General features: G+C 46.8%; 1 long non-coding RNA gene across 2 annotated transcripts in view; it reads right to left on the bottom strand.

Annotated features, from left to right (window-relative positions):
• LOC147737428 (uncharacterized) overlaps nucleotides 1-24242 on the bottom strand; it is a 170497-nt gene that overhangs the window by 5707 nt on the left and 140548 nt on the right. For both annotated transcript variants that reach the window (XR_015297380.1, XR_015297382.1), the window contains one exon: nucleotides 16223-16374. This is a non-coding gene — a long non-coding RNA (uncharacterized LOC147737428). The remainder of the gene's footprint in view (nucleotides 1-16222; nucleotides 16375-24242) is intronic.

The following is a 24242-nucleotide window of genomic DNA, read 5'->3' as shown; positions in this document are numbered from 1 at the left end:
AAGGCCCTTACTAAAAGCCTTGCAGAGCAACGCATGCGGCCTGGCTCAGGCGAGACCCAAAAATGGTGTACGAACCAATATAAGTATACAGAAGGGTTTTAATATACAAAAAAATCCAGTGATCATATTATTCTTAATAGAGTGGTAAATTCACTGGTGGTACCAAAAAGAATACATACATAGGAAATATAAGAATGGTTTGAAAAAATCTAGGTCAGACATTTGAAAAACTGTGCTAGCGTTACATTTCAAAGCTATTCAGTCCAGGACATACAAACCCGTCCAAACCATATACTGTATAGTCAATGTCTGTTATTCTTAGTATAGGTGAAAAATAAAATAATTTATAGACTTCACTACAATAATAATATACTGTAGAAAGGTTAATCCGTTGACGTCTGGAAATGTGCCTCAACTCACCGTGGCATGCGGCTCAGGGTGACTCTCCGCCCGAATAAAGAATTATAGGAAGGTGAGCATGGTAAGAAAATAAGTCTTCTGGAAGGCTGTAACAGTTCTAGGCATTTCAGAACAAGTGTAAAGTAAAAGTGTGCCCATGTAGATTAAAAACTGTCCATATACTCATAGGCGGTGTCTGCAATAGTGACTGAGGTATTTTCGTATGGCTGTGAAGTCCCTAATACGTTCTCCGAGCATGTATTCAAATGTCACTAAGGTTTATCGAGACAAGCGGGCTGCGTAATGGTGTTTAACACTAGGGGGAGACACGCCAAGACCGTGGAGGCAGTCGTGTGTCTGCCTTGAAGTTTGTGTATCAATGTTTTTGATGGCTCGTGCCTCATAGCAGGCTTGTGTTGCGGCAGCACAGAGTGAACAAAGGCAGAACCTAGTGCAGTAACTTCCAAAGGAAATATGTGGTATTATGGTGGGAAAAAAGACTCTTAGAGCTAGTTGGTCTACACACAAGTACAGCGTGTTTAGATTTCAGAAGCAACTGCCCCATTAAAATATGCAGCGGTAAGGCACATGATAACACTGCCTAGTTTAAACATAGATGCAGCATTCTTCAAGTTGAAAACTGTAGACATGTTTGATGTGCACTGCAATAACAAAGCTGAGATGCAGTGGAGGAAATGGGCTTAAAATAGTTGACCTCTGCATTGGGGCAGCGTGCTTTGTTTTCAAAACACAACACCTGCCACATGTGCACTGAGAACTTTCCTACGACATGAGAGAGTGTGCTTTGACACTTTCATATCTTTAACATGAATGCAGCATTCTTTACTTTTTCATAACAAGAAAAAAAAAGAAAAGACAAGCTCAATGCACAAAAAACTCAAGTTAAACAAAAAGGTAGGTTCAGGGACCCATTTCTGTATACAGGGAACACGCTGCGTCGGTGCAGTAAAAATTACAGATATAACAAACGGAGGGTCAGAGACCCATAACTGTATACAGGGAGCCAGCAATCCGTTATACCACAGCAGATGGAGGACGGTGTCCAGAGTAATCGCTGTTGCTCGAATAGAGGATCTGGAGCTAGCTAAAGCTGAATTTGGTGTGTGGCTACTCACTCAGGTTGTATAATCGCATTACTTGATGCAGTCACGTGACCACGAGTACTTGGGAAATGTATTCCCATGCCGGCAGCATGAATCTGAATGAACGCGCACTAAATGCTGAAGGCTTTCTTGCCTCTGTCACACACAGCCACTTTTCACGTGGAATAGAATCACTAAAGACAGGTCTCCATCGAAGTTAAATGCAAATACCACAATGTACTGGCATGTGTTTTTAAAGGGTCAGCGCTGTATACCCAAGGGCGAAAGACCCATTAGAAAAATCAGCACACCCGAAAGTAGAAATGAGTGATGGGTGTGTAAACCATGTCCCTTGTACTACACATGTATCCTGTTGCAAGCGGTCAGCCCCATATGTCTAAGGGTATAGAGAGGTCAGTGCACCTGAATCAGAGTGCCCAATCTTGTATGTATAAGTGTAGGATGTTTGGACCAGGTCCAATGGACAGTCTGTCACAGGTATCTGGTGGAGGTAATCTTCTGAGCTTATGAGAGTACAATAAAAAAAACATATATGAAAATATAGAAAAGAACAGGCAGTGTCCCTCGCACATATTCTAAGGCACCTGGTTATCAGGAGCCATAGTTCTATATGGTTAGCCATACGTATTCTCTTGTATATTAGGTGACCGGTGGCACTTCACCACACACCCTGAAAATCACTCATGTGGAAAAGGTCAAGTCTAATGGGGCCCCCTCTGTGAGAGAAGGGACAACTGCCTTGTTCCTATTGAAATCAATGGAGATTTGGGACTATCTTACATGGACAAGGTAAAATAGTGTTTAAGCCCCGTCCTATCCCAATCACTGCTTTTATTCCCATGGTTTGTCTGTGCCAATTGGGATTTCAGTTATATGTGTGTATCAACGATATTTTGGTCATCCTGCGAGGTGAAGATCAATCTACCACTACCTTCGGGAAATCGATTTGCAAGAACTAAGAGGGTGGCATGCCAATGACTGCTTCCACAACAACTTCAAGAAAATATTGTACTACCTTATAGTCCCTATTAAAGTCCACAAACGGAATTTTCATAAAGTAAACAATTGGTTTAATAAGGAATTCAGACTTTCATGTAGATATCCTTCACAAAGGACATCTCAGAAATCAGTCTGGACGGAGAGAGGTACAAAAGGGCCCAAGCTCGGGCTAAGAAAGAATGGGAGGAAGAAAGATGACAGGAACTCAAATTGGCTTGCTCTTTTAAGAACTTCACCAGGTTATGGGCACTTGTAAAGTGGAGTTCAAGTTCAAGTTCAAGTTCGGGCATTTGTATAGCGCACTACTCACCCAGAGGGTCTCAAGGCGCTTGGGGAGGGGGTTCATTATTTGTCGAATAGCCAGGTTTTAAGTTTTTTTCTGAAGGAGATGTGGTTCTGAGTAAGGCGGAGGTGAGTGGGGAGTGAGTTCCAGGTCTTGGCAGCAAGGAAGGAGAAGGATCTGCCACCCATGGTGGATTTTCGGATGCGCGGGATTACGGCGAGGGCTTGATTGGACGATCTAAGATGGCGGGTGAGTTTGTAGAAGGACAGTCGAGTGTTGAGGCATTCAGGTCCCAGGTCGTAGAGGGCCTTGTGTGCGTGGGTGAGAAGGCGGAAAGTAATTCTCTTGTTGACGGGAAGCCAGTGGAGGTCTTTTAGGTGTGCGGTGATGTGATCATGGCGAGGGATGTCTAATATAAGTCTCGCTGATGCGTTTTGGATGCGTTGGAGTTTTTTCTGTAATTTTGCTGTGATTCCGGCGTATAGTGTGTTACCGAAATCCAGTCGACTCGTGACCAGTGCGTGGGTGACAGTCTTTCTTGTCTCGAGGGGGATCCAGCGGAAGATCTTTTTGAGAATGCGAAGTACGTTGAAGCAGGAGGACGAGACTGCGTTGACCTGTCTGGACATCGAGAGAGAGGAGTCTAGGATGAATCCAAGGTTGCGTGCATGGTCTGTGGGTGTGGGTGCTGTGCCCAGAGCAGAAGGCCACCAGGAGTCGTCCCAGGCAGAGGGTGAAGATCCTAGGATGAGCACCTCCGTTTTGTCTGAATTGAGTTTTAGGCGGCTATGTTTCATCCATTCGGCTACTTCTTTCATGCCTTCGTGGAGATTGGTTTTGGCGGTGTTGGGGTCTTTGGTGAGGGAAAGGATTAACTGGGTGTCGTCGGCGTAAGAGATGATGTTGAGGTTGTGTTGACGAGCGATGGAAGCGAGTGGACTCATGTAGACGTTGAAGAGGGTGGGACTGAGTGAAGATCCTTGAGGTACGCCACAGATGACTTCGGTGGCCTCTGAGTTGAATGGGGGAAGTCGGACTCTTTGAGTTCTCCCAGCGAGGAATGAGATGATCCAGTCCAAGGCTTTTCCTTGTATGCCGATGTTGCTGAGGCGTTGTATAAGGGTGCTGTGGCAGACTGTGTCGAAAGCGGCGGAGAGGTCGAGTAGAATGAGGGCCACTGTTTCTCCGTTGTCCAGTAGTGTTCGGATGTCGTCGGTTGCTGCAATGAGGGCGGTTTCGGTACTGTGTTTGGCTCAAAACCCGGATTGAGATGGATCGAGGGAATTGTTGGATTCAAGGAAGGTGGCGAGCTGGCTGTTGATGGCTTTCTCAATGACTTTGGCCGGGAAAGGGAGGAGGGATATGGGTCGGTAGTTTTTAAGTTCGGAGGGGTCTGCTGTGGGTTTCTTCAGAAGGGCGCTGAGTTCGGCGTGTTTCCAGCATTCTGGAAAGGTGGCAGAGTTGAACGAGCAGTTGATGACCTCCTGGAGATGGGGTGCGATGATGGAGTCAGCTTTGTTGAAGATGTGGTGGGGGCAGGGGTCGGTTGGCGAGCCAGAGTGGATAGAGTTCATTAGGCGGATGGTGTCTTCAGTGGCGATTGGGTACCAGGCGCTAAGGATGTTAGTTGGCGGAGTAGGATCTGAGGGGGGTGGGGAGGGTTGATCGCTGGGAGTATTCTCAAAGCTGTTGTGAATGTCGTCAATTTTGTTGTAGAAGAAGGAGGATAACGCGTCGCAGAGGTCTTGGGAGGGAGTGATGTCGTTAGATGCTGCGGTGGGGTTGGTGAATTCTTTGACGATGTTGAAGAGTTCTTTGCTGTTGTGAGTGTTGTTGTCAAGACGATCCTTGAGTGCTGATTTCTTGGCGGATCGAATCTGCTTCACCTCTGCAAAATAACATTTCTCCCCAGACCTGGTTTGATCATTTCTCCAATCTTTATTCAGTCCCTCCTTTTAATAAGCCGGACACTGTGCTGGGGACTGTGTAAACAGAAAACTCCATAGCTGTACCTGGCCCTTTCCTCGACCTGGCTAACATCCTCAGCTCTGGATGCAATAACCAGAGGTAGACCTTCAGGAATAGACTGCATTCCAGCTTATATCCTTCTGCTAGAAAGAGATAAATTGTCTTTGTATAACTTTTTCTTAACTAATGCCATTATCAGTGGTGCCACAGTACCGGACTCTTGGAAGGTAGCGGACGTCGTCCCGATATATCAGAAGGGGGATGGATTCCATCCAGCCAATTACAGGCTGATCAGCTTGATCAACTGTGCGAAGAGCATTTCTGCCCAATTGGTCTTGAGCAAGATTGAGGAATGGACTGCAGCTAAAGCCATTGTATCCCCCTTTCAGACAGGCTGTAGGAAGAAGATATCCACGATTCATCAGGTTTCCGCTTCCTTTTACTCTATTGGAAGATCGTTGTGGTCGGCAGGGAAACTTGTATGTTGCCTTCATCGACCTTAAATCTGCTTTTGACCTGGTTCCAGGAAGCAGGCTATGGAAGGTTTGGGGTGATATGGGCCATCCCAGGAGGCTCTTGAGCCTATTGATCAGTCTACATGAGGGTAATTATGCCCAGGTTCGCTGGAGAACCCAGGGCCAGGTGACTGAACGATTAACTATCAATTAAGGTGTTCACCAGGGCTGTGCACATGCTCCCACGCTGTGTTCTTTCTATTATCTGCCCTCTTTCTCAATTGATGCACCATCCCTGGTAGGCACAAAATGAACAAGTTACTTACCTTCGGTAACAATGTATCTGTAAGACATATATTAGTTATAAATTCCTTAGCTTAGAATTACCCCCAGGCGTCAGACTGGATCTGAATACATTTTTACTTAGCAGTACCCCTACGTGTCGGTAGGTGGCATCGGTCGACTCCGTCTGTCATGAGCATCGTGGTCACCGGGATGACACAGTGGTGTCTATTTAGACTCCGCTCCTGCGCACTAATGTCAGTTTTGATACGGCGTTCCATGCCAGAAGCACAGAGCCATGCAAGACACTGACCCCTGGTGCACAAAACTAGGGCCCTGTAAGGGAGTCCCTATCCCTAGAAGTCAGTGTGCAGAATGGGGAGGATGGGTGGGGCAGTAAGGAATCTATAACTAATATATGTCTCTTACAGATACATCGTTACCGAAGGTAAGTAACTTGTACATCTGAAATAGACTATTAGTTATAGATTCCTTACCTTAGAATAGATACCCCAGCAATACCAAACCAGGAGGTGGGTCTGCAAACTAAGTTCACACCAGGAAGTCCTGGAGAACAGAACAGCCAAAAAATCCAGTTCTCCGGACTTGGCTGTCCAGACAGTAATGCTTAGTTAACGTGTGCAGGGATGCCCACGTGGCTGTGTGACAGATGTCAACCAGCGGAACTCCACGTCCCAAAGCAGTAGTGGCTCCCGTTGCCCTGGTAGAGTGGGTGCGCAGACCTACTGGAGGTCCTTTTTAGTTAAAGAATAACAGATCTTAATGTATAGGAAGACCCATCCAGAGATGGTACCTTTGTGCACTGCCCGACCTTTCTTGGTGCCCACATAATCCGCAAAGAGTCCACCCGGAAGTCTTTAGTGCGGCCATGGTAGAAAGACAGCGCACATTTTGGGTCCAGACAGTGGAATCTACACTCCTCTTTGGAAGGGTGCAGAGGAGGGAAGAAGGTGGGCAATGTGATGGTCTGACCTATGTGGAAAGAGGTAATCACTTTGGGCAGAAAAGAGGGCTTAGTACGGAGGACTACTTTGTCTGGATGGACAGCAAGAAAGGGAAGTCTGGAAGATAAGCCTGAAGCTCACTCACCCTGCGAGCAGAGGTGATGGCAAGCAAAAAAGCAGTCTCAAAGGAGGCGAAGAGGACAATTATATAGGGGCTCAAAGGAAGCACACACAAGATAAGTGAGGACAAGATTCAAGTCCCACTGGCACAACCCCGCCCCTAGATTAGTTGTAAAAAATGTAGGCATACGATTAGACCAGGCTCTTACTTTAAAAGAACAAGTAGCACAGACAGCTGGCTCATGCTTTCACATAATCACAATGCTCCAGAAAGTCTTTCCTTTACTCCCGGACTTTACTCGCAAAACCTTAGTCCAGGCGTTAGTCATTAGTCTCCTAGACTACTGTAACGGGCTTTTGATCTCAGCTAATGACTCTCTGCTGAGCAGACTTCAAATAGTCCAGAATACTGCCAGACTGGTTCAGAATGCACCTCCTAGGACACCATCGCGCCCCCTACTAGTGAAACTCCACTGGCTGCACATTCGCCAGCGGATAGGTTTAAAGTCTGCTGCATTATTTACAAAGCTCTACACGATCTGGGCCCATCCTATCTGGCCGACAAATTCATTTCCTTAACTCCCTTGCCTGCCCTGCGTTCCAGTAGTAAAAACCTTCTTGAAGTACGTATCATCAAGAGGACAAGATTGGGAGGGAAGGCTCTCTCCTATCTCGTTCCTCGTTTATGGAACAAACTTCCTGACTATCTCAGACTCTGTTCGGAACATTCGACATTTAGGAAACTGTTAAAAACTTTCTTGTTTCTCTCCTACTAACCATGTCAGTCCACAACCCTCCTTAGTATCCGCCAAAGGGCAGAGATACTCCTTTGGTAGTCGATTCCAGCGCTATACAAACCTAAAAATAAATAAATAAATAAATAAATACGAAAGGAGAAGGAGGAAAGAGATGAGTAATGCACTTCAGAAATCTGTTAACAATAGGATCGATGGCCATGCTCAAGAGCTCGGGGTACCAGACTCTTCGTGCCCAGTCCGGAGCCACAAGAATGACTTGGGACTGGTCGCGTTTGATCTTCTTCAGCAATTTTGGCAGAAGTGGTACAGGCAGAAAGGCATACAGGAGGCCGCAACTCCAATTGTGACGAAAAGCATTGGCGAGCGAGAGCCGCCTTGAAAACTCCAACACGCAGAACTGCTGACATTGTGCGTTCTCTTCAGTGGCAAATAAATCTAACCAAGGCTCTCCCTACTGCTAAAAGAGACCTTGCACCACCTTTGAGTGAAGACGCCATTCGTGATCCATCATGCACCGGCGGTGGAGTTTGTCCGCCCTGGCGTTCAGGGAACGTGCTAGGTGTTGAACCACCAGAGGTATGCCCTGAGGTTCCAGCCATGTCCAAGGAGAAGAGCCTCTTGACATAGGGTCCATGACCCGACCCTGCCCTGTTTGTTGGAGTACCACATGGCGGTGGTGTCCGTGAACACCCGCACCACTCTTCCTTTGATAGAAAGAAGGAATGCCTTCAGTGCAAGACGAATCGCCAGGAGCTCCAGAGGGTTGATGTGGTGCCTGGATTCCGCCAGAGACCAGAGGCCTTTGATCTCCGCCTTTCCCATATGACTGCCCCATCCCAGGAGTGACGCATCCGTCACTACTGTGAACTCAGGTTGGGGAAGGGAGAGGGATCTGCTGCTGACCCAATCCTGGTTCGTGAACCACCACTGCAACTGACTTGCAGTCCCCTCCAAAATCTGAACATCATCGAAATGATTCCCCTGGTCCTGCGCCCACTGGAACTTCAGGTCCCACTGCAGAGCACGTATATGCCATCTGGCATGATCCACCAGCAGGATTCAGGAGGCCATGAGGCCCAGCAGCCTCAGGGTCATTCTCACCGAACACCGGGATGGAGGCTGAAACATCGGTATCATAGCCCAAATATACTGGACTTGCTGCTAGGGAGGATAGACCCAAAACTGTGCTGTGTCCAGAACCGCTCCGATAAAAAGGAGCTTAACGGATGGAATCAGGTGCGACTTCAGCACGTTAACTGAGAACCCCAGCAAATGCAGAAAGTCCGTTGTAGTCTGGAGGTGGGAGCCTTCAACAGCCAGTCGTCGAGATAGGGGAAGACTGGAACCCCTGATCTGCGCAGATGAGCTGCGACCACCGCCATCACTTTAGTGAACACCCGGGGGAGGGGGGGCTGGTTAGGTCAAAGGGGAGCGTGGTAAACTGAAAATGCGTGTGGCCTTCCGTGAACCGTAGGTAATGCCGGTGGGCAGGCAAGACGGGGATGTGAAAGTAAGTGTCCTGCAAGTCCAACGCTACCATCAAATCTCCACGGTCGAAGGCAGATAAGACCTGAGCCAAGGTTAACCACTTGAACTTCTCCTTTCGGAGAAAGCGGTTGATGTCCCTGAGGACTAAGCTAGGATGCAGGCCTTTGTCAAGTCAAGTCAAGTCAAGTCAAGTCAAGTCAAGTCAAGTCATAAAATTTGTATAGCGCACTACATACCCGGAGGGTTTCAAGGCGCTTAGGAAGGGGAGGAAGATTATTTGTCAAATATCCATGTTTTAAGCTGCTTTCTGAACGCTAGGTGGTTTTGGGTGAGGCGAAGGTAAGCGGGGAGTGAGTTCCATGTTTTAGCAGCCAGGTATGAGAAGGATCTGCCTCCCATGGTGGTCTTGTTGATGCGAGGAACAGTAGCGAGGGCTTGGTTGGAAGAGCGTAGTTGGCGGGATGGGGTGTAGAAGGACAGCCGAGTGTTTAGGCAATCTGGTCCGATGTCGTAGAGAGATTTGTGTGCGTGGGTAAGCAGCCGGAAAGTGATCCTCTTATTGACGGGTAGCCAGTGGAGGTCTTTAAGGTGACCAGAGATGTGTTCATTGCGTGGGATGTCTAATATGAGCCTGGCTGAGGCGTTTTGGATTCGTTGGAGTTTCTTCTGGAGTTTTGCGGTAGTGCCCGCGTAGAGGGTATTTCCGTAGTCCAGTCGGCTCGTGACCAGAGCGTGGGTGACTGTCTTCCTTGTTTCGGAGGGGATCCAGCGAAATGTTTTTCTGAGCATGCGAAGGATGTTGAAGCAGGAAGAGGATACGGCGCTGACTTGTCTGTTCATTGAGAGTGAAGAGTCCAGGATGACGCCGAGGTTCCGTGCGTGGTCTGTCGGGATGGGTGCTTTTCCGAGGGCTTCCGGCCACCAGGAGTCGTCCCATGCAGAGGGGGATGTACCTAAGATGAGGACTTCTGTTTTGTCTGAGTTCAGTTTCAGACGGCTTTGTTTCATCCATTCGGCAACTTCTTTCATTCCTTCGTGTAGGTTAGTTTTGGCGGTGCTGGGGTCATTGGTGAGAGAAAGGATTAGTTGAGTGTCGTCCGCGTAAGAGATGATGTTGAGGTTGTGTTGGCGTGCGATGGCCGCGAGGGGGCTCATGTATATATTGAAGAGGGTGGGACTGAGTGAGGAACCTTGAGGTACGCCGCAGATGACTTCAGAGGCCTCGGACTTGAATGGAGGAAGGCGGACTCTCTGGGTTCTTCCGGTGAGGAACGAGGTGATCCAATCAAGTGCTTTTCCTTGGATTCCGATGTTGTTGAGGCGTTGAAGAAGGGTGCTGTGGCAGACTGTATCGAATGCTGCAGAGAGGTCGAGGAGGATGAGGGCGACTGTGTCTCCATTGTCCAGTAGAGTTCGAATGTCGTCTGTTGCTGCGATGAGGGCGGTCTCAGTGCTGTGTTTTGCTCGGAAGCCAGATTGTGAGGGGTCGAGGGATTTGTTGGCTTCGAGGAAGGTGGCGAGCTGGTTGTTGACTGCTTTCTCGATGACTTTGGCCGGGAATGGAAGAAGCGAGATGGGGCGGTAATTTTTGAGTTCGGTGGGGTCCGCTGTTGGTTTTTTCAGAAGGGCGGTGAGTTCGGCGTGTTTCCAGTCTTCTGGGAAGGTAGCGGAGTTGAAGGAGCAGTTGATGACGTCTCGGAGGTGCGGTGCTATGACGGAGTCTGCTTTGTTGAAGATGTGGTGAGGACATGGGTCTGTGGGGGATCCTGAGTGGATGGAATTCATCAGGTGGATGGTGTCCTCAGTGGAGATTGGGTTCCAGGCGTTAAGGGTGTTCATGGGGGGAAGATGGTCAGCAGATGGTAGGGTGGGTTGGTTTCCGGGTTGGTTGTCAAAGCTGTTGTGGATGTCTGCAATCTTGTTGTGGAAAAAAGAGGCTAGGGAGTCGCAGAGGGTTTGAGAGGGGGTGATGTCGTTGGAGTTGGCCGAGGGATTGGAAAATTCCTTGACGATGTTGAAAAGTTATTTGCTGTTGTGGGCGTTGTTGTCAAGTCGATCCTTGAATGCTGTTTTCTTGGCTTTTCGGATCAGTTGGTGGTGAGTGCGGGTGGCGCTTTTGAAGGCGTCCTTGGTGCTGGAGGTTGGGTCTTTTTTCCAGGCCTTTTCAAGGGAGCGGCAGAGTTTCTTGGACTTCTTGAGATCCTCGTTGAACCATGAGGCTTTCTTGCTGCCAGGTTTGCTTTGACGTTTTTTCAGTGGAGCTAAAGTGTCGGCGGTGTTGGATAACCATAGGGTGAGGTTGGCGGCGGCTTCGTTGGCGTTAGAAGAGAGGGCTGGGGAGTTTCGAAGGAGCGATGCGGAGATTTGGTCCGTGGTGATTTTGTTCCAGTTTCTTTGCAGGGTGGGTTGGGAGTGGTTGATGGGTTTCGGCTTGTTGTAGGTAAAGTGAACGCAGCTGTGGTCGGTCCAGAGGAGATCCGTAGTGTGGCTGAAGGAGACATGATTGCTGGATGTGAAGATGGGGTCGAGTGTGTGACCAGCGATGTGGGTGGGGGAAGTGACTAGTTGTTTAAGTCCGAGGTTGGCGAGGTTGTCCAAGAGGGTGGTGGTGTTGCGGACGTTGGTCTTTTCAAGATGAAAGTTGAGGTCTCCCAGAAGGATGTAATCTTTGGAGGGGAGCGCGTGTGGGGTGATGAAGTCCGTAATGTCTTCGCTGAATTTTGCGCGGGGTCCTGGTGGTCTGTAGAGGAGGGTGCCTCTGAGTGTGGTCTTGGGGTCGATGTGGATCTGGAAGTGAAGGTGTTCGGAGTTGGCGAGGTTGGCGTCAGAGCTGGTTGAGATGCGGATTGATTTCTTATGGACGATAGCGATTCCTCCTCCTGTGTGGTTGGTTCGGTCTTTGCGAGTGATCTTATAGTCTTCAGGGATGGCAATGGTGATGTCTGGGGTGGAGGAAGCATTCATCCATGTTTCCGTAAGGAAGGCGATGTCTGGAGAGATGGTGTCTAGAAGATTCCATAGGTCAATTGCGTGCCTGTGGACCGATCGGGTGTTGAGAAGGATGCATCGTAGGTGGTTGGGGTCGGGGATCTGTGGAGTGGTTGTAGCAGAGATGTGGTCGGTGCCGCTGAATTTGCAGGAGTAGCAGGAGAAAGGTCCATGGGTGTGTCCAGGAGCGGCTAGGACGCAGTTGGGAGCGCGACCGGGGTTGAGGGCTAGGAGGGTGGCGGCATCATAGGTAATGCGGGAGGGCTGGGGAGCGCGAGGGGCAGGGGGTCTGGCGCTGGGCGCGGTCCAGGCGCGGACGGGCGTAGACGGGCTTACCTTTGGCGCACCTTCGGCGCGGGTTGGGCGCGGTCGCTGCGCGTAAACGCTGCGCGCGGGAACTCCTGTCATATATGGAGAGTGGAGGGGGAGGGGCGAGGGAGGATCAGCTGGGAGGCGGGATCAGGTCGTAGGGGAAGGCTCCGAAGTACAACCACAACAACAACAAAATGGCGCGATGTTTAAATGGGGTCAGAGTCACAAACAGCGCGTATTCTACCTGCCCAGCGCACAACACTGTAAATACCAAGAAGTAGTGGGAGTAGCAACCCTGACCTACTTCGGGCACAAGGACGCGTTTGACAAAGAGATCCATAACTTCCTGGAAGAGAAGGGCCAAATGAACCTCCGACATGGTATGAAATCCCCACAAACTGCATGACCCTTACGCACTCCGCTGCTTGCGGAACTCCGCGTAGACCGCCAGAGTTTTTTTGTCACTTTGCGGAGTTCCTCACTGAAGAACTCCACATAGGCTTAATCTTATCATGAAAAAATAGATATCAGTCATATGTTAAGAAACAAGGGTGAGTAGAAACCTTTTGGGTGGAGTAAAATTTAAGATATTATTATTGTGATTTTTTGGGCAATTAGTTGATTTTTGCAAGCACTAACTCTTCTCTGTGTAAAGTAAAGACCTTGAGAGTTTTGTAACTTTCAGATACTCAAATTGTGGATTCTATTGCAATTAAAAATATTTCCAGGCCTGAAATTTCTTTGGAGGTTGCATGCGGGCAGCCTAAGTTATCCTGTAAGAGTTTCTTGATGAATTCTATTGCAACTACAATATGTGCCCTCTCATGTAAAGTCAGGTTGTTAGAAGCTTTTCTGCAACTCAAGATACGCCTTACTTTTCACCCGGTGTGGATGCATTTCTCATGTTTAGTGATATCTCCTTTCTGGGTATAACGTTTCTGGCTTTCCCCTCCTGTATATGGCTTTAGTCCAGTGTGAATTCTCTCATGTGAAATGACATTGTATTCAAGACTAAACCTTATCTGACATTCAGAACACACATAAGGCTTTCTTCCCCCGTGTGAGTTCGCTCATGTCAAGTGAGAAGTAATTTGTAACCAAAACATTGCTTGCATTTCGAGCACTCATAAGGTTTTTTCCCAGAGTGGGATCTCTCATGAGGCATAACACTGTCTTTCAGATTCAACCTTTTATGGCATAAGGATTTTCTCCAGTGTGGAGTTTCTCATGGTGAGATAGCGTTTTTCTCTGCAGCTTTTCTGGCATTCAGAGCACTCATAAGGTTTTGCATCAGTATGGAGTCGCTTATGGTTAGTGAGGCTGTGCCTATCAAATAGGAATTTCTGGCATTCAGAGAAATTGGTAATGTTTTTCCCCTGTGTGCGTCTGCTCATGTAGAGTGAGATTGAGTTTAAAATTTATGCTTTTCTGGCATTCAGAGAACTGAATTATTTTGATGGTGTGTTTTCTTATGGCGCTTGTAACCATCTCTACCTCTGAATCTTTTCTGACATTTAGAGCACTGATAATTGTATTCACCAGTGTGGATTCTCACATGTTCAGTGAGATGAGATTTTTGGCTGAAACATTTTTGGCATTCAGAGCACTGATAAGGTTTTTCCCCAGTGTGGATTCTTATATGCTGAGTGAGACTGCTCTTTTGAATGAAGCATATCTGGCATTCAGAGCACTGATAAGGTTTTTCCCCGGTGTGGATTCTTATATGCTCAGTGAGATTGCTTTTTTGACTGAAACATATCTGGCATTCAGAGCACTGATAAGGTTTTTCCCCAGTGTGGATTCTTATATGCTCAGTGAGATTGATTTTTCGACTGAAACATTTGTGGCATTCAGAACACTGATAAGGTTTTTCCCCAGTGTAGGTTCTTATATGCTGAGTGAGACTGCTTTTTTCACTGAAACATTTGTCACATTCAGTGCACCAATAACGTTTTACCCAAGTGTGGGTCCTTTTATGTTTAGTGAGTCTCATTTTGTCACTGAAACATTTGTGGCATTCAGAGCACTGATAAGGTTTTTCCCCAGTGTGGGTTCTTATGTGCCGAGTGAGACAGCTTTTTTGACTGAAACATTTCTGGCATTCAGAGCACTGATAAGGCTTTTCCCCAGTGTGGATTCTCACATGTGCAGTTAGAAGTGATTTAAGGTTGAAATGTTTTGGGCATTCAGAGCACTGATAAGGTTTTTCCTCAGTGTGGATTCTTGTATGTTCAGTGAGTCTGCATTCGCAACTGAAACATTTCTGGCATTCAGGGCACTGATAAGGTTTCTCTCCAGTGTGGGTCATTATATGCCGAGTGAGACTGTTTTTGTCAATGAAACATTTCTGGCATTCTGTGCACTGATGAGGTTTTTCCCCAGTGTGGGTTCTTGTATGCCGAGTCAGAGTGCTTTGATCACTGAAACATTTCTGGCATTCAGAGCACTGATAATGTTTTTCCTTAGCCTTAGAGTGGTATCTTGCATGCTGTGTGAGACGGCTCTTGTTTTTGAAACATTTCTGGCAATCCGGGCACTGATAAGGTTTGTCCACAGAGTGGGTTATTGCATGTCGAGATAGGCTCGATTTGTTACAAAACCTTTTCTGGCATTCAGAGCACTGATAAGGGTTTTCCCCAAAGTGGATTCTCATATGTTCAGTGAAATAAGATTTTTGGTTGAAACTTTTTGGGCATTCAGCGCACTGGTAAGGTTTTTCCACAGAGTGGGTTAATGCATGTCGAGATAGACTCGGTTTGTTACAAAACCTTTTCTGGCATTCAGTGCACTGGTAAGGTTTTTCCACAGAGTGGGTTAATGCATGTCGAGATAGACTCGGTTTGATACTAAACCTTTTCTGGCATTCAGAGCACTGAAAAGGTTTTTCCCCAGTGTGGATTGTCATATGCTCAGTGAGATAGGATTTACGCCTGAAACTTTTTTGGCATACTTTGCACTGAGAGTGGTTTCCCCCTGTGTGCATTCTGTCAAATTCTGTGAGATAAGATTTATGGCTGTATCTTTTTGGGCACAGGTAACTTTTTTCCCCAACTTCGGTTATTTTACCTCGATTTTAGAGTCAGGCTTGTTTAGATAATGTTCAGCCCTTATCTCTAAAAGAAATTGTGTGTAATCTTCTCAACACTTGAATTGAGCAAAAAATGTCGGGAAGCAGTCCTGTAACAGCTGTTGACATTTTTCTAGCAGATAATAGTCTTTAGGTAATAGCCTCTCCGGCAGCAACTTAATTTGTGACTGAAGTTTTTCTCAAATCTATTTGTATAGGTTCTTAGCAATGAAGTAATAAGGTGTTAGTCTGATATTTAATGATTAAACTGATAAGTAACTTTTTGCACTGATGTAATGGCAGTAACTAAGGGCGTTAGAACGTGCAGAGTACTATTGTGGATCATTAGTCGCAGAACATCAGTTCCTTCTTCCCTTTCTATGTTTGGTGTAAGGTTAAGGTTTGTAGTTCTGAGGATGAGGATTTTTTTACATTAGCTATAGCTATAGCGCAATGGTGCTCCTTTAATCCATTTTTATATTTAACAGTTTTACATATCACTCCTGCACAACAGATAATGTTGAGGCGATTTACAAGAATTACAGAACAGTACACAATAAAATGGAAACAATCTGAGATGGTCATTAACACAATAAAGTGGTACATTTTTAAGGTTTTCGCAAGAGTGAGCAGAGTGGGTCAAGGTGTTATATCCCGAGGCAGATAGTCTCAAACTTGCGTAACTGGTTAAAAACGGTTTTTGAACAAAGGTGATTTTCGAATCTTTTGGTTGTTAACGTGTCAGCTTCGGAGTCTTCTTTCAGCGTCTTTTCTTTGATGGTATCCAGAAGAAACCTTTAGTTGTAACTTTCTTTTATGTAGTGTGTGCTTCCTCTCTAGAATTACATGATGCTTTAGATGAACGTTATTCTGTCATGCTGAGGCAATTTGTCTTTCTGATAATATTTCAGATGAGGATGCTGAAGCGGTCTTTCTACATTATTTCTGATGCTGTGTGCACAGATATGGCTTTGCTCTGGGTTAATGAAATGCAACATTAGAGACTTCACTTACAGGTATAGTACTTGCCACACTTAGATTTTTGGAAATTGTTTAAACGTAGAATGCTGGATGTCCTTCAGTTTTTCAAAATAATCCTTCTTATGGCACTGACATTCAGTTGCTTAGTGCTAAATCTTGCTTTCTTCGTCCGTAATTTCAATCACCTATAGTATTAAAATTAAATAGTTAATACATGTACATTTCCAAAAATATAATTTACAAGCTAAATCAATGCAGAATTTTGAAAATGCTGAGCTGTTTTTCAGACAGAGCAGAGAGTAGAATGGTAGCATGAGAGTACTTGGATGTAGGAGTGAGGATTTGTAGAATTTTCAACATTTTATTAAGCTCACAAAGGATACATGTACCCTATGGAGTTGCAACGTAGAATCCCAAAGGCAGATATTAAAGTCATATGGACTGGCACCAAACAGATATTAAAAATATATATACTATTAATTAATTTGTAATGCAGATTTCTGGGAAGGAAATGACTCCTCCACGGACAACAGGCGGTTTCCCCTGCCCTGAGTTACGACCTACTTGTATCTGGTTTCCTGACTTTTGAGTTTTGGGTCTGCCTCAAGCAAATCTATTGTGTGCTGCGAGGATTGTGCCTAGACCTATCCCTCAACTATGGTCCTGAGTGTGAATCAAGGGCAATGAAATTAAGGCGTACTTTCATGTGTTCATTTTATTCCACCTGATTATCAGTTGTTAGTTTTTTCTTCACCTGGATTTACTGGGTGCAGAAAACCAGGACACAATCTTTTTCCAGACAGAAAAATTAGATTGGAAAGATGCATAAGACTCTGGGTGCAGCAGAAGCAGCCAAGACTTATGCTGTTTTTTTCACTAACTGGGGGAAACACACAATTCTTCCCTCTGTTGGTGTTCACAGTTGTTGTCAGCCTGTGATTCGGCGTTGAGTGCAGAGCGTATCGATTAGAGCCGAGGGGCCGAGCCGAGGAGGAGTTGATGAGCTAGCGGAGCCTGGGACGACAGCCAGGGTTTGTTTTGTGACCGGTTCCCGCTTCACCCGCGTCCTGTTATACGGGCGCTTTAAGTTCTACGGATCTGCTGTGGCGGTGCTAAGGCGCTGCTAGTGCTGCTCGTGCGGCGGCTGCTGCAGGGCACAGAGGAGCACAGAGGAGCCTTGGCCTGCCGCCTGATTTATGTAAAAAATGTGTTTATTTTTTTTTTTTCCCACAGTCCACAGGCAAAAATTACATCATCACTTGGTCCCACGCAAGGGATCAGAAAGCCCCAACAGAATTATAACAGGTGTACAAAGTGTATTGATCAATATAAACCAGCTCCTCCTCGTATTAGATAAGCCAAATGAAAGATACAGCTTCTAAGTGCCCCGGAGCTGAGAGAGAGAGATAAAAAAGAAAAAAAAGAAGAACATGCAACTTTGCTAAGCCAGCAGATAGGTCTAAAGTAAAGTCAACGGCCTTCTGTAACGGTAATTTCTCCAGGTTATGTTATGTTATGTTATGTTAATTTGGCTCTTTTATAGCGCACGGCTACTCCGTGGAGTGTCCCAGTGACAAAGACCCGAAGGAGAGAAAATCCAGGGCAGATGCAGAGCAACAGAAAAAAAATTACTGGGTAAAAAGCCATGTCTTCAGTTCCTTCCTGAAAACCAGTAAATTGCTGATTTTCCTAAGGGAGACGGGCAGGGAGTTCCAGCTCCGTGGTGCCATGTATCGAAAAGAGCGACCTCCAATTCTAGCCCGTCTGATGGGAGGAACAGAAGCCATGGCCAAAGAAGCTGATCTCAAAGTTCTAGAGGGCAGATAAAAGGCAAGACGCCTTCTGATGTATTTGGCCCCTGCAAGATGAAGCGCCTTAAAGGCGAGAGTCAACGCCTTAAAAGTAATCCGTCTCGCGACAGGGAGCCAGTGAAGCCTTTTAAGCAGCTCCGGTGCACTCGCTCTTCGATGAAGGCCAAAAATGGCCCTTGCAGCGGAGTTCTGCACTAGCTGAAGGCGCGCAAGAAGAAATTTTGGCAATCCCAGATAGAGCACATTAGCATAATCTAGGCGAGATCCTATCAAAGCCTGTACTGTGGTCTTTCTGTGCTCCAGGGACAAAATCAGAAGGAATTTCCTTAGCATTTTTAAAATGCCAAAGCATTTCCCTGTGAGCTCGCGAATCTGAGGCCCAAAGGAAAGGCCCTCATCAATCTGGACGCCAAGATTCTTTGCCTTGGAAGAGGCATCTGCCGGAGGGTACATGTCAGGAGGCCACCAGGCCTTCCATCTCGGATCAGGCAGGCAGCCAAAGAAAAGCAATTCCTATTTATTGGAATTACATTTCAGACTGTGCTGTTTAAACCAGTCAAAGACCGCTCCCAAACAGTCCCTGATCCGCATACCATCAAAGTCGGAGCCCTTAGTGCAGGTGAAAAGGAGCTGGGTGTCATCAGCATAGGATACAATCTGGGCACCAAACGACTCCGCCACTGCCGCCAGAGGGGCCATATAGATATTAAAAAGGGTGGGGCTCAAGATAGAGCCCTGAGGCACCCCACCTCCATGTCGGCGGAGAAAGGTGGCGCCCAGACCGTTTGCCGACGACCGGATAAGAATGACTCGAACCACTTCAACACCACTCCACGCAATCCGATCTCCCAGAGTCTTAAAAGGAGACCGTCATGGGGAACGGTGTCAAAGGCCGCCGACAAATCCAGCATAACTAATATGGCCTTTCCACCTAAATCCAGAACTTCCCGGATGGCATCAGTAACTTCAAGGAGAGCGGTCTCCGTACTCATGTTGGTGAGAAAACCCGACTGAGTATCGCGAAGGATGTCATTACTCTCAATGTAGTCAAGAGGGAGATGTGAACATGCTTCTCAACCACCTTTGCCAGAGCCGGGAGAAGGGAGATCGGCCTATAGTTAGCATGGATTAGATGGTCCAAATTGGGCTTCTTGACATGTGGCAGGATCAAGGCATGCTTCCAGACCTGGGGAACCACCCCTGTGCTTAAAGACATGTTGAGCACCGGGTTAAACAAAGGGTTTAAGGCCGGGGCTACTTTTCCAAGGCATTTAGCAAGACAGGGATCCTGCGGGGAGCCAGACTTGAGCTGGGTGAGAAGGTCAAGAGAGGCAGGTAGGGACAGAGGAGGAAACTCAGAAAGAGAGGGGTCTTCCACTACCAAGGATGGGAACCGAGAGAGCCTGTGCTCAGATACAGATACTGAACTCATGGGGGAAAAAGTATCTTGAATAGCTTTAATTTTAGAGGTGAAAAAGATTGCAAGTTGATGGACCCATGCTTCCGTATGGGAGTGGGATGGTAATATCGAGGTAGGGGAAATAAAATCTTTTACAATGCGGAAAATTTCTTTACTCTTATTGGCCGCGTCCTCAATTCTTTTGTCATAATAAGTTTTTTTCCCAGCCATAATATGGCGGTGATAGAGCTTCATGAGTTCCCTATATTTATTTTTGTCACTGGGATCATACATGCGGCGCCAGGCCCTTTCAGCTTTTTTACACTCTCGGCGCAGCTCACCAAGAGAAGGAGTGAACCACGGTGCCGAGGCGCGGTTGCAGGATTTTCTAGAAGTAGACATGGGAGCTAACTCCTCAAATCTATCCACTAGCCACCTATGTAGCAGATCCAAATCTTCCTCTAAAATACCAGACAGTTGACAAGGGTGCATGGAGAGTGCAGATACCAGCATTTCAGGAGAGACCCGGTGAAAAGCCCTAGCAGTCCCTCTAGGGCCTTCCAACGATCTGGAGGAAGTAGTGATGACAGGAGAAATAATAAAATTTATTAAAAAGTGGTCAGACCATAGGACAGGGATCGGGGGGGATACGCAGATCGCAGCTGTAGAAAAAATGTGGTCTAAAGTGTGGCCTTTGTTGTGTGTGGGGACAGAAACATACGGTAACAGCCCTAGAGGAGCTGTAATGTCCCACAACTTAACAACATCCAAATCACTACCAACATCCATGTGTAAATTAAAATCACCCAACAATATGCAATGTTCGGATTTTAAACAAAGTGCAGAAAGAACAGCCTGCAGTTCCTCGAAAAAAAGACCTCTGGGACCCGGGGGTCTATAAATTAAAAGCCCAACACAGGCTTGGCGTGGGGATAGCAAGAGGGTAAAGCCGAGAGACTCACAGCCCGAAATATTATCCGTGGGGAGAGTGGCGCAGGGGAAGCGCTTGTCAACTACCAAAGCGATCCCGCCGCCTCTTCCTAAGGCCCTGTCCTTTCTGATAATGACATAATCAGTAGGAATGGCATTCGCTAGGTCAGGGCCAGAACTTTCTCCCAGCCAGGTCTCAGTTAAGAAAAGACAGGGCGGCTTGGACTCCATCAACAGATTGTGGATGTCCTAAGAATGCCTGCTGAGAGATCTGGTATTGAGAAGAGAGCAAGGATTGTAAGTTGGCAGGGTCGCAAGGGATGCGACATGAGAGCCGACCAAACGCCATCCGCAACCAGGGCAGCCTTTTCTCAAAGCCCGCCTACCAGGAAAGATGCAGTGGCACGTAGCCACCTAGCACCGAAGGGAAAGGAGCTCCACAAAAGTATAGGAGCGCAAAGTGGTAGAGAAAGAGGAGAGACCGCCGATAGGAAGACCCACGTCCGCACCCGTCCGCATCTGGGACGCTGACGGGTGCAGACGGGCTTACCTTAGGCGCTTCTTTGGCGCGGGATAGGCGCGTCCGCAAAGCGCGTCCGCTGCGCGGAGCGGAAAGCCCCTGAACTTATAGTCGCTCAGGGGGAGTGACAGGAGAGCCGCACCACTGGTCCGCTGACCGGCGTGCAAGATCTCCTCCCAAAATGGCCGCTACTCCAATCCCACAGCACCCAGCGGCACCTCGTATGCCGGACTGGAGTGGGGAAGAAAGAAAAAGACAGGTCCCCTCCCACAGTGCTGTTGCCACCCAACACAGGCGGGGAAGACCGGAAACAAAAGTGCACAGAAAACAGCGAGGAGAAAGCACCAGGCTTTCCGCCACAGGTGCCGAAAAAGAAAAGGTACAAGTGGGAATAAGGGTCAGAAAGGCGGAAGACACAGCCTGTCCAAATATAAAAGCACTCGGCAATAAGTAGTGCTGGCGCTTGCAATCAGCGCGATGGTTCCAGGAGCAGTACTGGGGAAAGCGGTGACACGCGCTAGCACTCAGCGCGAGGAAATAATTAAAATAAACACAGCGCGTTAGCAGTCAGCGCGCAATGCATATAATTAAAAACAAAGTTAGTCCTGGCCTCTAGAAGACACACGAGTTTCAGGGAAGGCCGTTAATCCCAGATTTGCCATTCTACCCACGTCTACAGCGAGATGAAGCCCGGTAACATCCTCCGAGTCCTCACCTGGTTTAAGGTTGCTCCACCGAGGTGTTGTATGCGGAATAGCCAAAAAGCATGGACAAACTCATCTTAACATGGGATAAGTAATTATGAATCTAACAAGGAACAAAGAAAAAAACCTAAAAAAATACCCACCCCCCACCCCACCCCACAACGAGAGGTTGGTCGACACTGGGATTGTGATCAAAACAAGAAGAGATGGCGGGCTCTGATGGTGGAGGGACACACCGCAGACGGACGGCCCTGGGAGAGGAAGGAGACAAGGGGCCCCCATTTAAATTCGAAATTCTTATAATTATCCCTGAAAATATCAGCCATACGTTCTAGGCTAAGCAGTCTCCAAAGACGAGAGTGCCATAGGGAAATAGCTGGAGCCTCCCTTCTCTTCCACTGCCAGGGTGACCTTAAACTGCCCCACACGCACCACTCTTAAAGTATGGGACTCAATTTCGGGCGACAACAGGTGGACTTCTTTTCCATCCCCATTCACTCCAATCCATTTCAATCCAGCTTTCCCCCCGCCCAACATGAGGGACCCTTTGATGCCTGGAGAAGGCGAGGCTGCTTAGCTCTAATACATTTTTTCCACAATTTTGATCCCCTTACTTGTGATCAATGTCAAAGGGACTTTGAATTGAAGAACACGGAAAGATATCAGTATATCCAGTAAATGCACTGGGCCCTCACACCTCAGATACGGGAGGCTGCTACTCGATCTGTCACAAAAGTCGAGGCCTTTCTCACCAAGACTGCTAAAATGAAAGGGGTGATCTAATTTATCTATAGCTTCCTCCTTAAAACAGTGCTTTCCCCACGCCCCCGGTATATGTCTATGTGGGAAGACTTAATTCACCGTCCTATTTCCGATGAGGAATGGACGCATCTATGGTCCGACATCCCACGCTTCAATCATTCCTCAGAACTCAGGGAACTGCCGCCTGATTTTACGTATACACAAATCATTGAGCAGAGCAGAGCTGAGCAGAGGAGTGGAGGGAAGTGCCTACATCTGCCGTCTGTAGGTGGACTGGCTCTGGATCCCGCTTCTGCTCCTGAACGATTGCCAGCATTCTCCCTTGTACTCTTGACAGCGATGAATAGCAACGAACAAGCAATGACCAGTGAGTGGTGAGTGACAAGAGGTGTGTGGCATGTGGCGAGTAGTTAAGGTTGATCGGTCCGTAAGTCGCTGAGCCTTTTCAGTCTGTAATAAGTCTGTAATACAAAATCTGAGAAATTATGCAAAGGGGAAAGTGACAATAGACTTTGATCCTGTTGAAGCACCCCTCGACCCCTTAATTACTCTGCATGCCTAGACTACAGCCCTACCCGGAGCTCGGATATTAATCAATTGAATAATGAATTAGTTAATTAAATAAGTAACCAGCAGCACCGGCGGATTCTGTACGGAGGTGTGCTTTGGGGGTGTTTTCCCTTGGAGGTGTTAGGAGGTGTTTTTGTCCAATCAAAGCACCATTTGGTCTTGTCACTGGCCCGTTTGATTCTCTGAAAGAAGCAAGACTTCTTCACCTTAGAGGGTGTATTACGAGGTCAGGAAAAGGGCGGCCACCTTTCCCTCCTATCAAAAGGAAACGAAAAATACAACAAACACTAATATTAGATACGTTTAAAATAAAACAGACAGGCGAGTCCTTTAAATCATCTAAGGTCCATACATTTGGGAAACTGGGAAAGTCGCCGTCAAAGTTTGATTTTATGAAAGATCTAACTGGTGCTATGCTAACATTGCTAACTAACCCATGTGATCTTCAAACTCTGATTAAACCACTGAGTAGAACAAATATTATAACCCTTAAGCAAGGAGTAAGTGAACTAGGCCACCCTGAGTCTGAAGCTGAAGTCGAACAAATGTCAAATTCAACTTAGGACCAAGTCAACCATTGGGGTCAAATAACGGACCTAGAGATGTTAACTATTCCACTTACTGGTCGTTCACAACAAGAGGACGCAAAATGCATAAATCTAACAACGGGAGATACTCAGCAATTACTACCAACTAGGCATCCAATGCCAATAGAAGTGCAAGTAAAAATCAGAACAGCTAACGGGATAGGGGAACCATCTAATTTGGGACAAATAAATCAACGAGAGCAAGAAGCTCCAAATGAACTAAATGGTGGGGTGAAAATCATAAGGGAAGCCAATACCCCACTGAAATCGAATCTTACTCTGTCTAAAATAAATTCAGTTAAAAAACAGGACCAGTCGAAATGTAATCAAAATAACGGATCTCAAATTAATAAGGACGAATACAACAGAAACCCAGAAACTCTGCAGCGTTGGAGTACTCCGTATCAAAAAGACGTTTTGAATAGTAGTCCACAATTCATTCATTCTTGTGATGAGGGACATAATTTTCAAGGACCACAAAAAGAGGAGTATAAGGACCTATCATTCATAAATGGGCAACACCATAACCCAGGTATTCAGGTAGCAGGAAGTGGGAACGCAGGAGCAATTTGGGATTTATTCTTCAAAACCTTTAACATATAAGTCCAACAAAAAGGAGGTCCAAATAGATCTCTTGAGTGCTACGGCATCCTCTGTTGCCGGAACTGAGCAGAAGACAAAAACACAACATAATCTAATAGTAAGGGCACAATCTCAGCCAATATCTACATATGCAGAGTGTAGTTGTGCCCCACTAATTAACAAACTGG

This window comes from Lissotriton vulgaris, chromosome 1_1 (genome assembly GCF_964263255.1).
Source record: "Lissotriton vulgaris chromosome 1_1, aLisVul1.2, whole genome shotgun sequence".
NCBI classification, from domain to species: domain Eukaryota; kingdom Metazoa; phylum Chordata; class Amphibia; order Caudata; family Salamandridae; genus Lissotriton; species Lissotriton vulgaris.
This window is presented reverse-complemented; position numbering and strand designations above follow the sequence as displayed.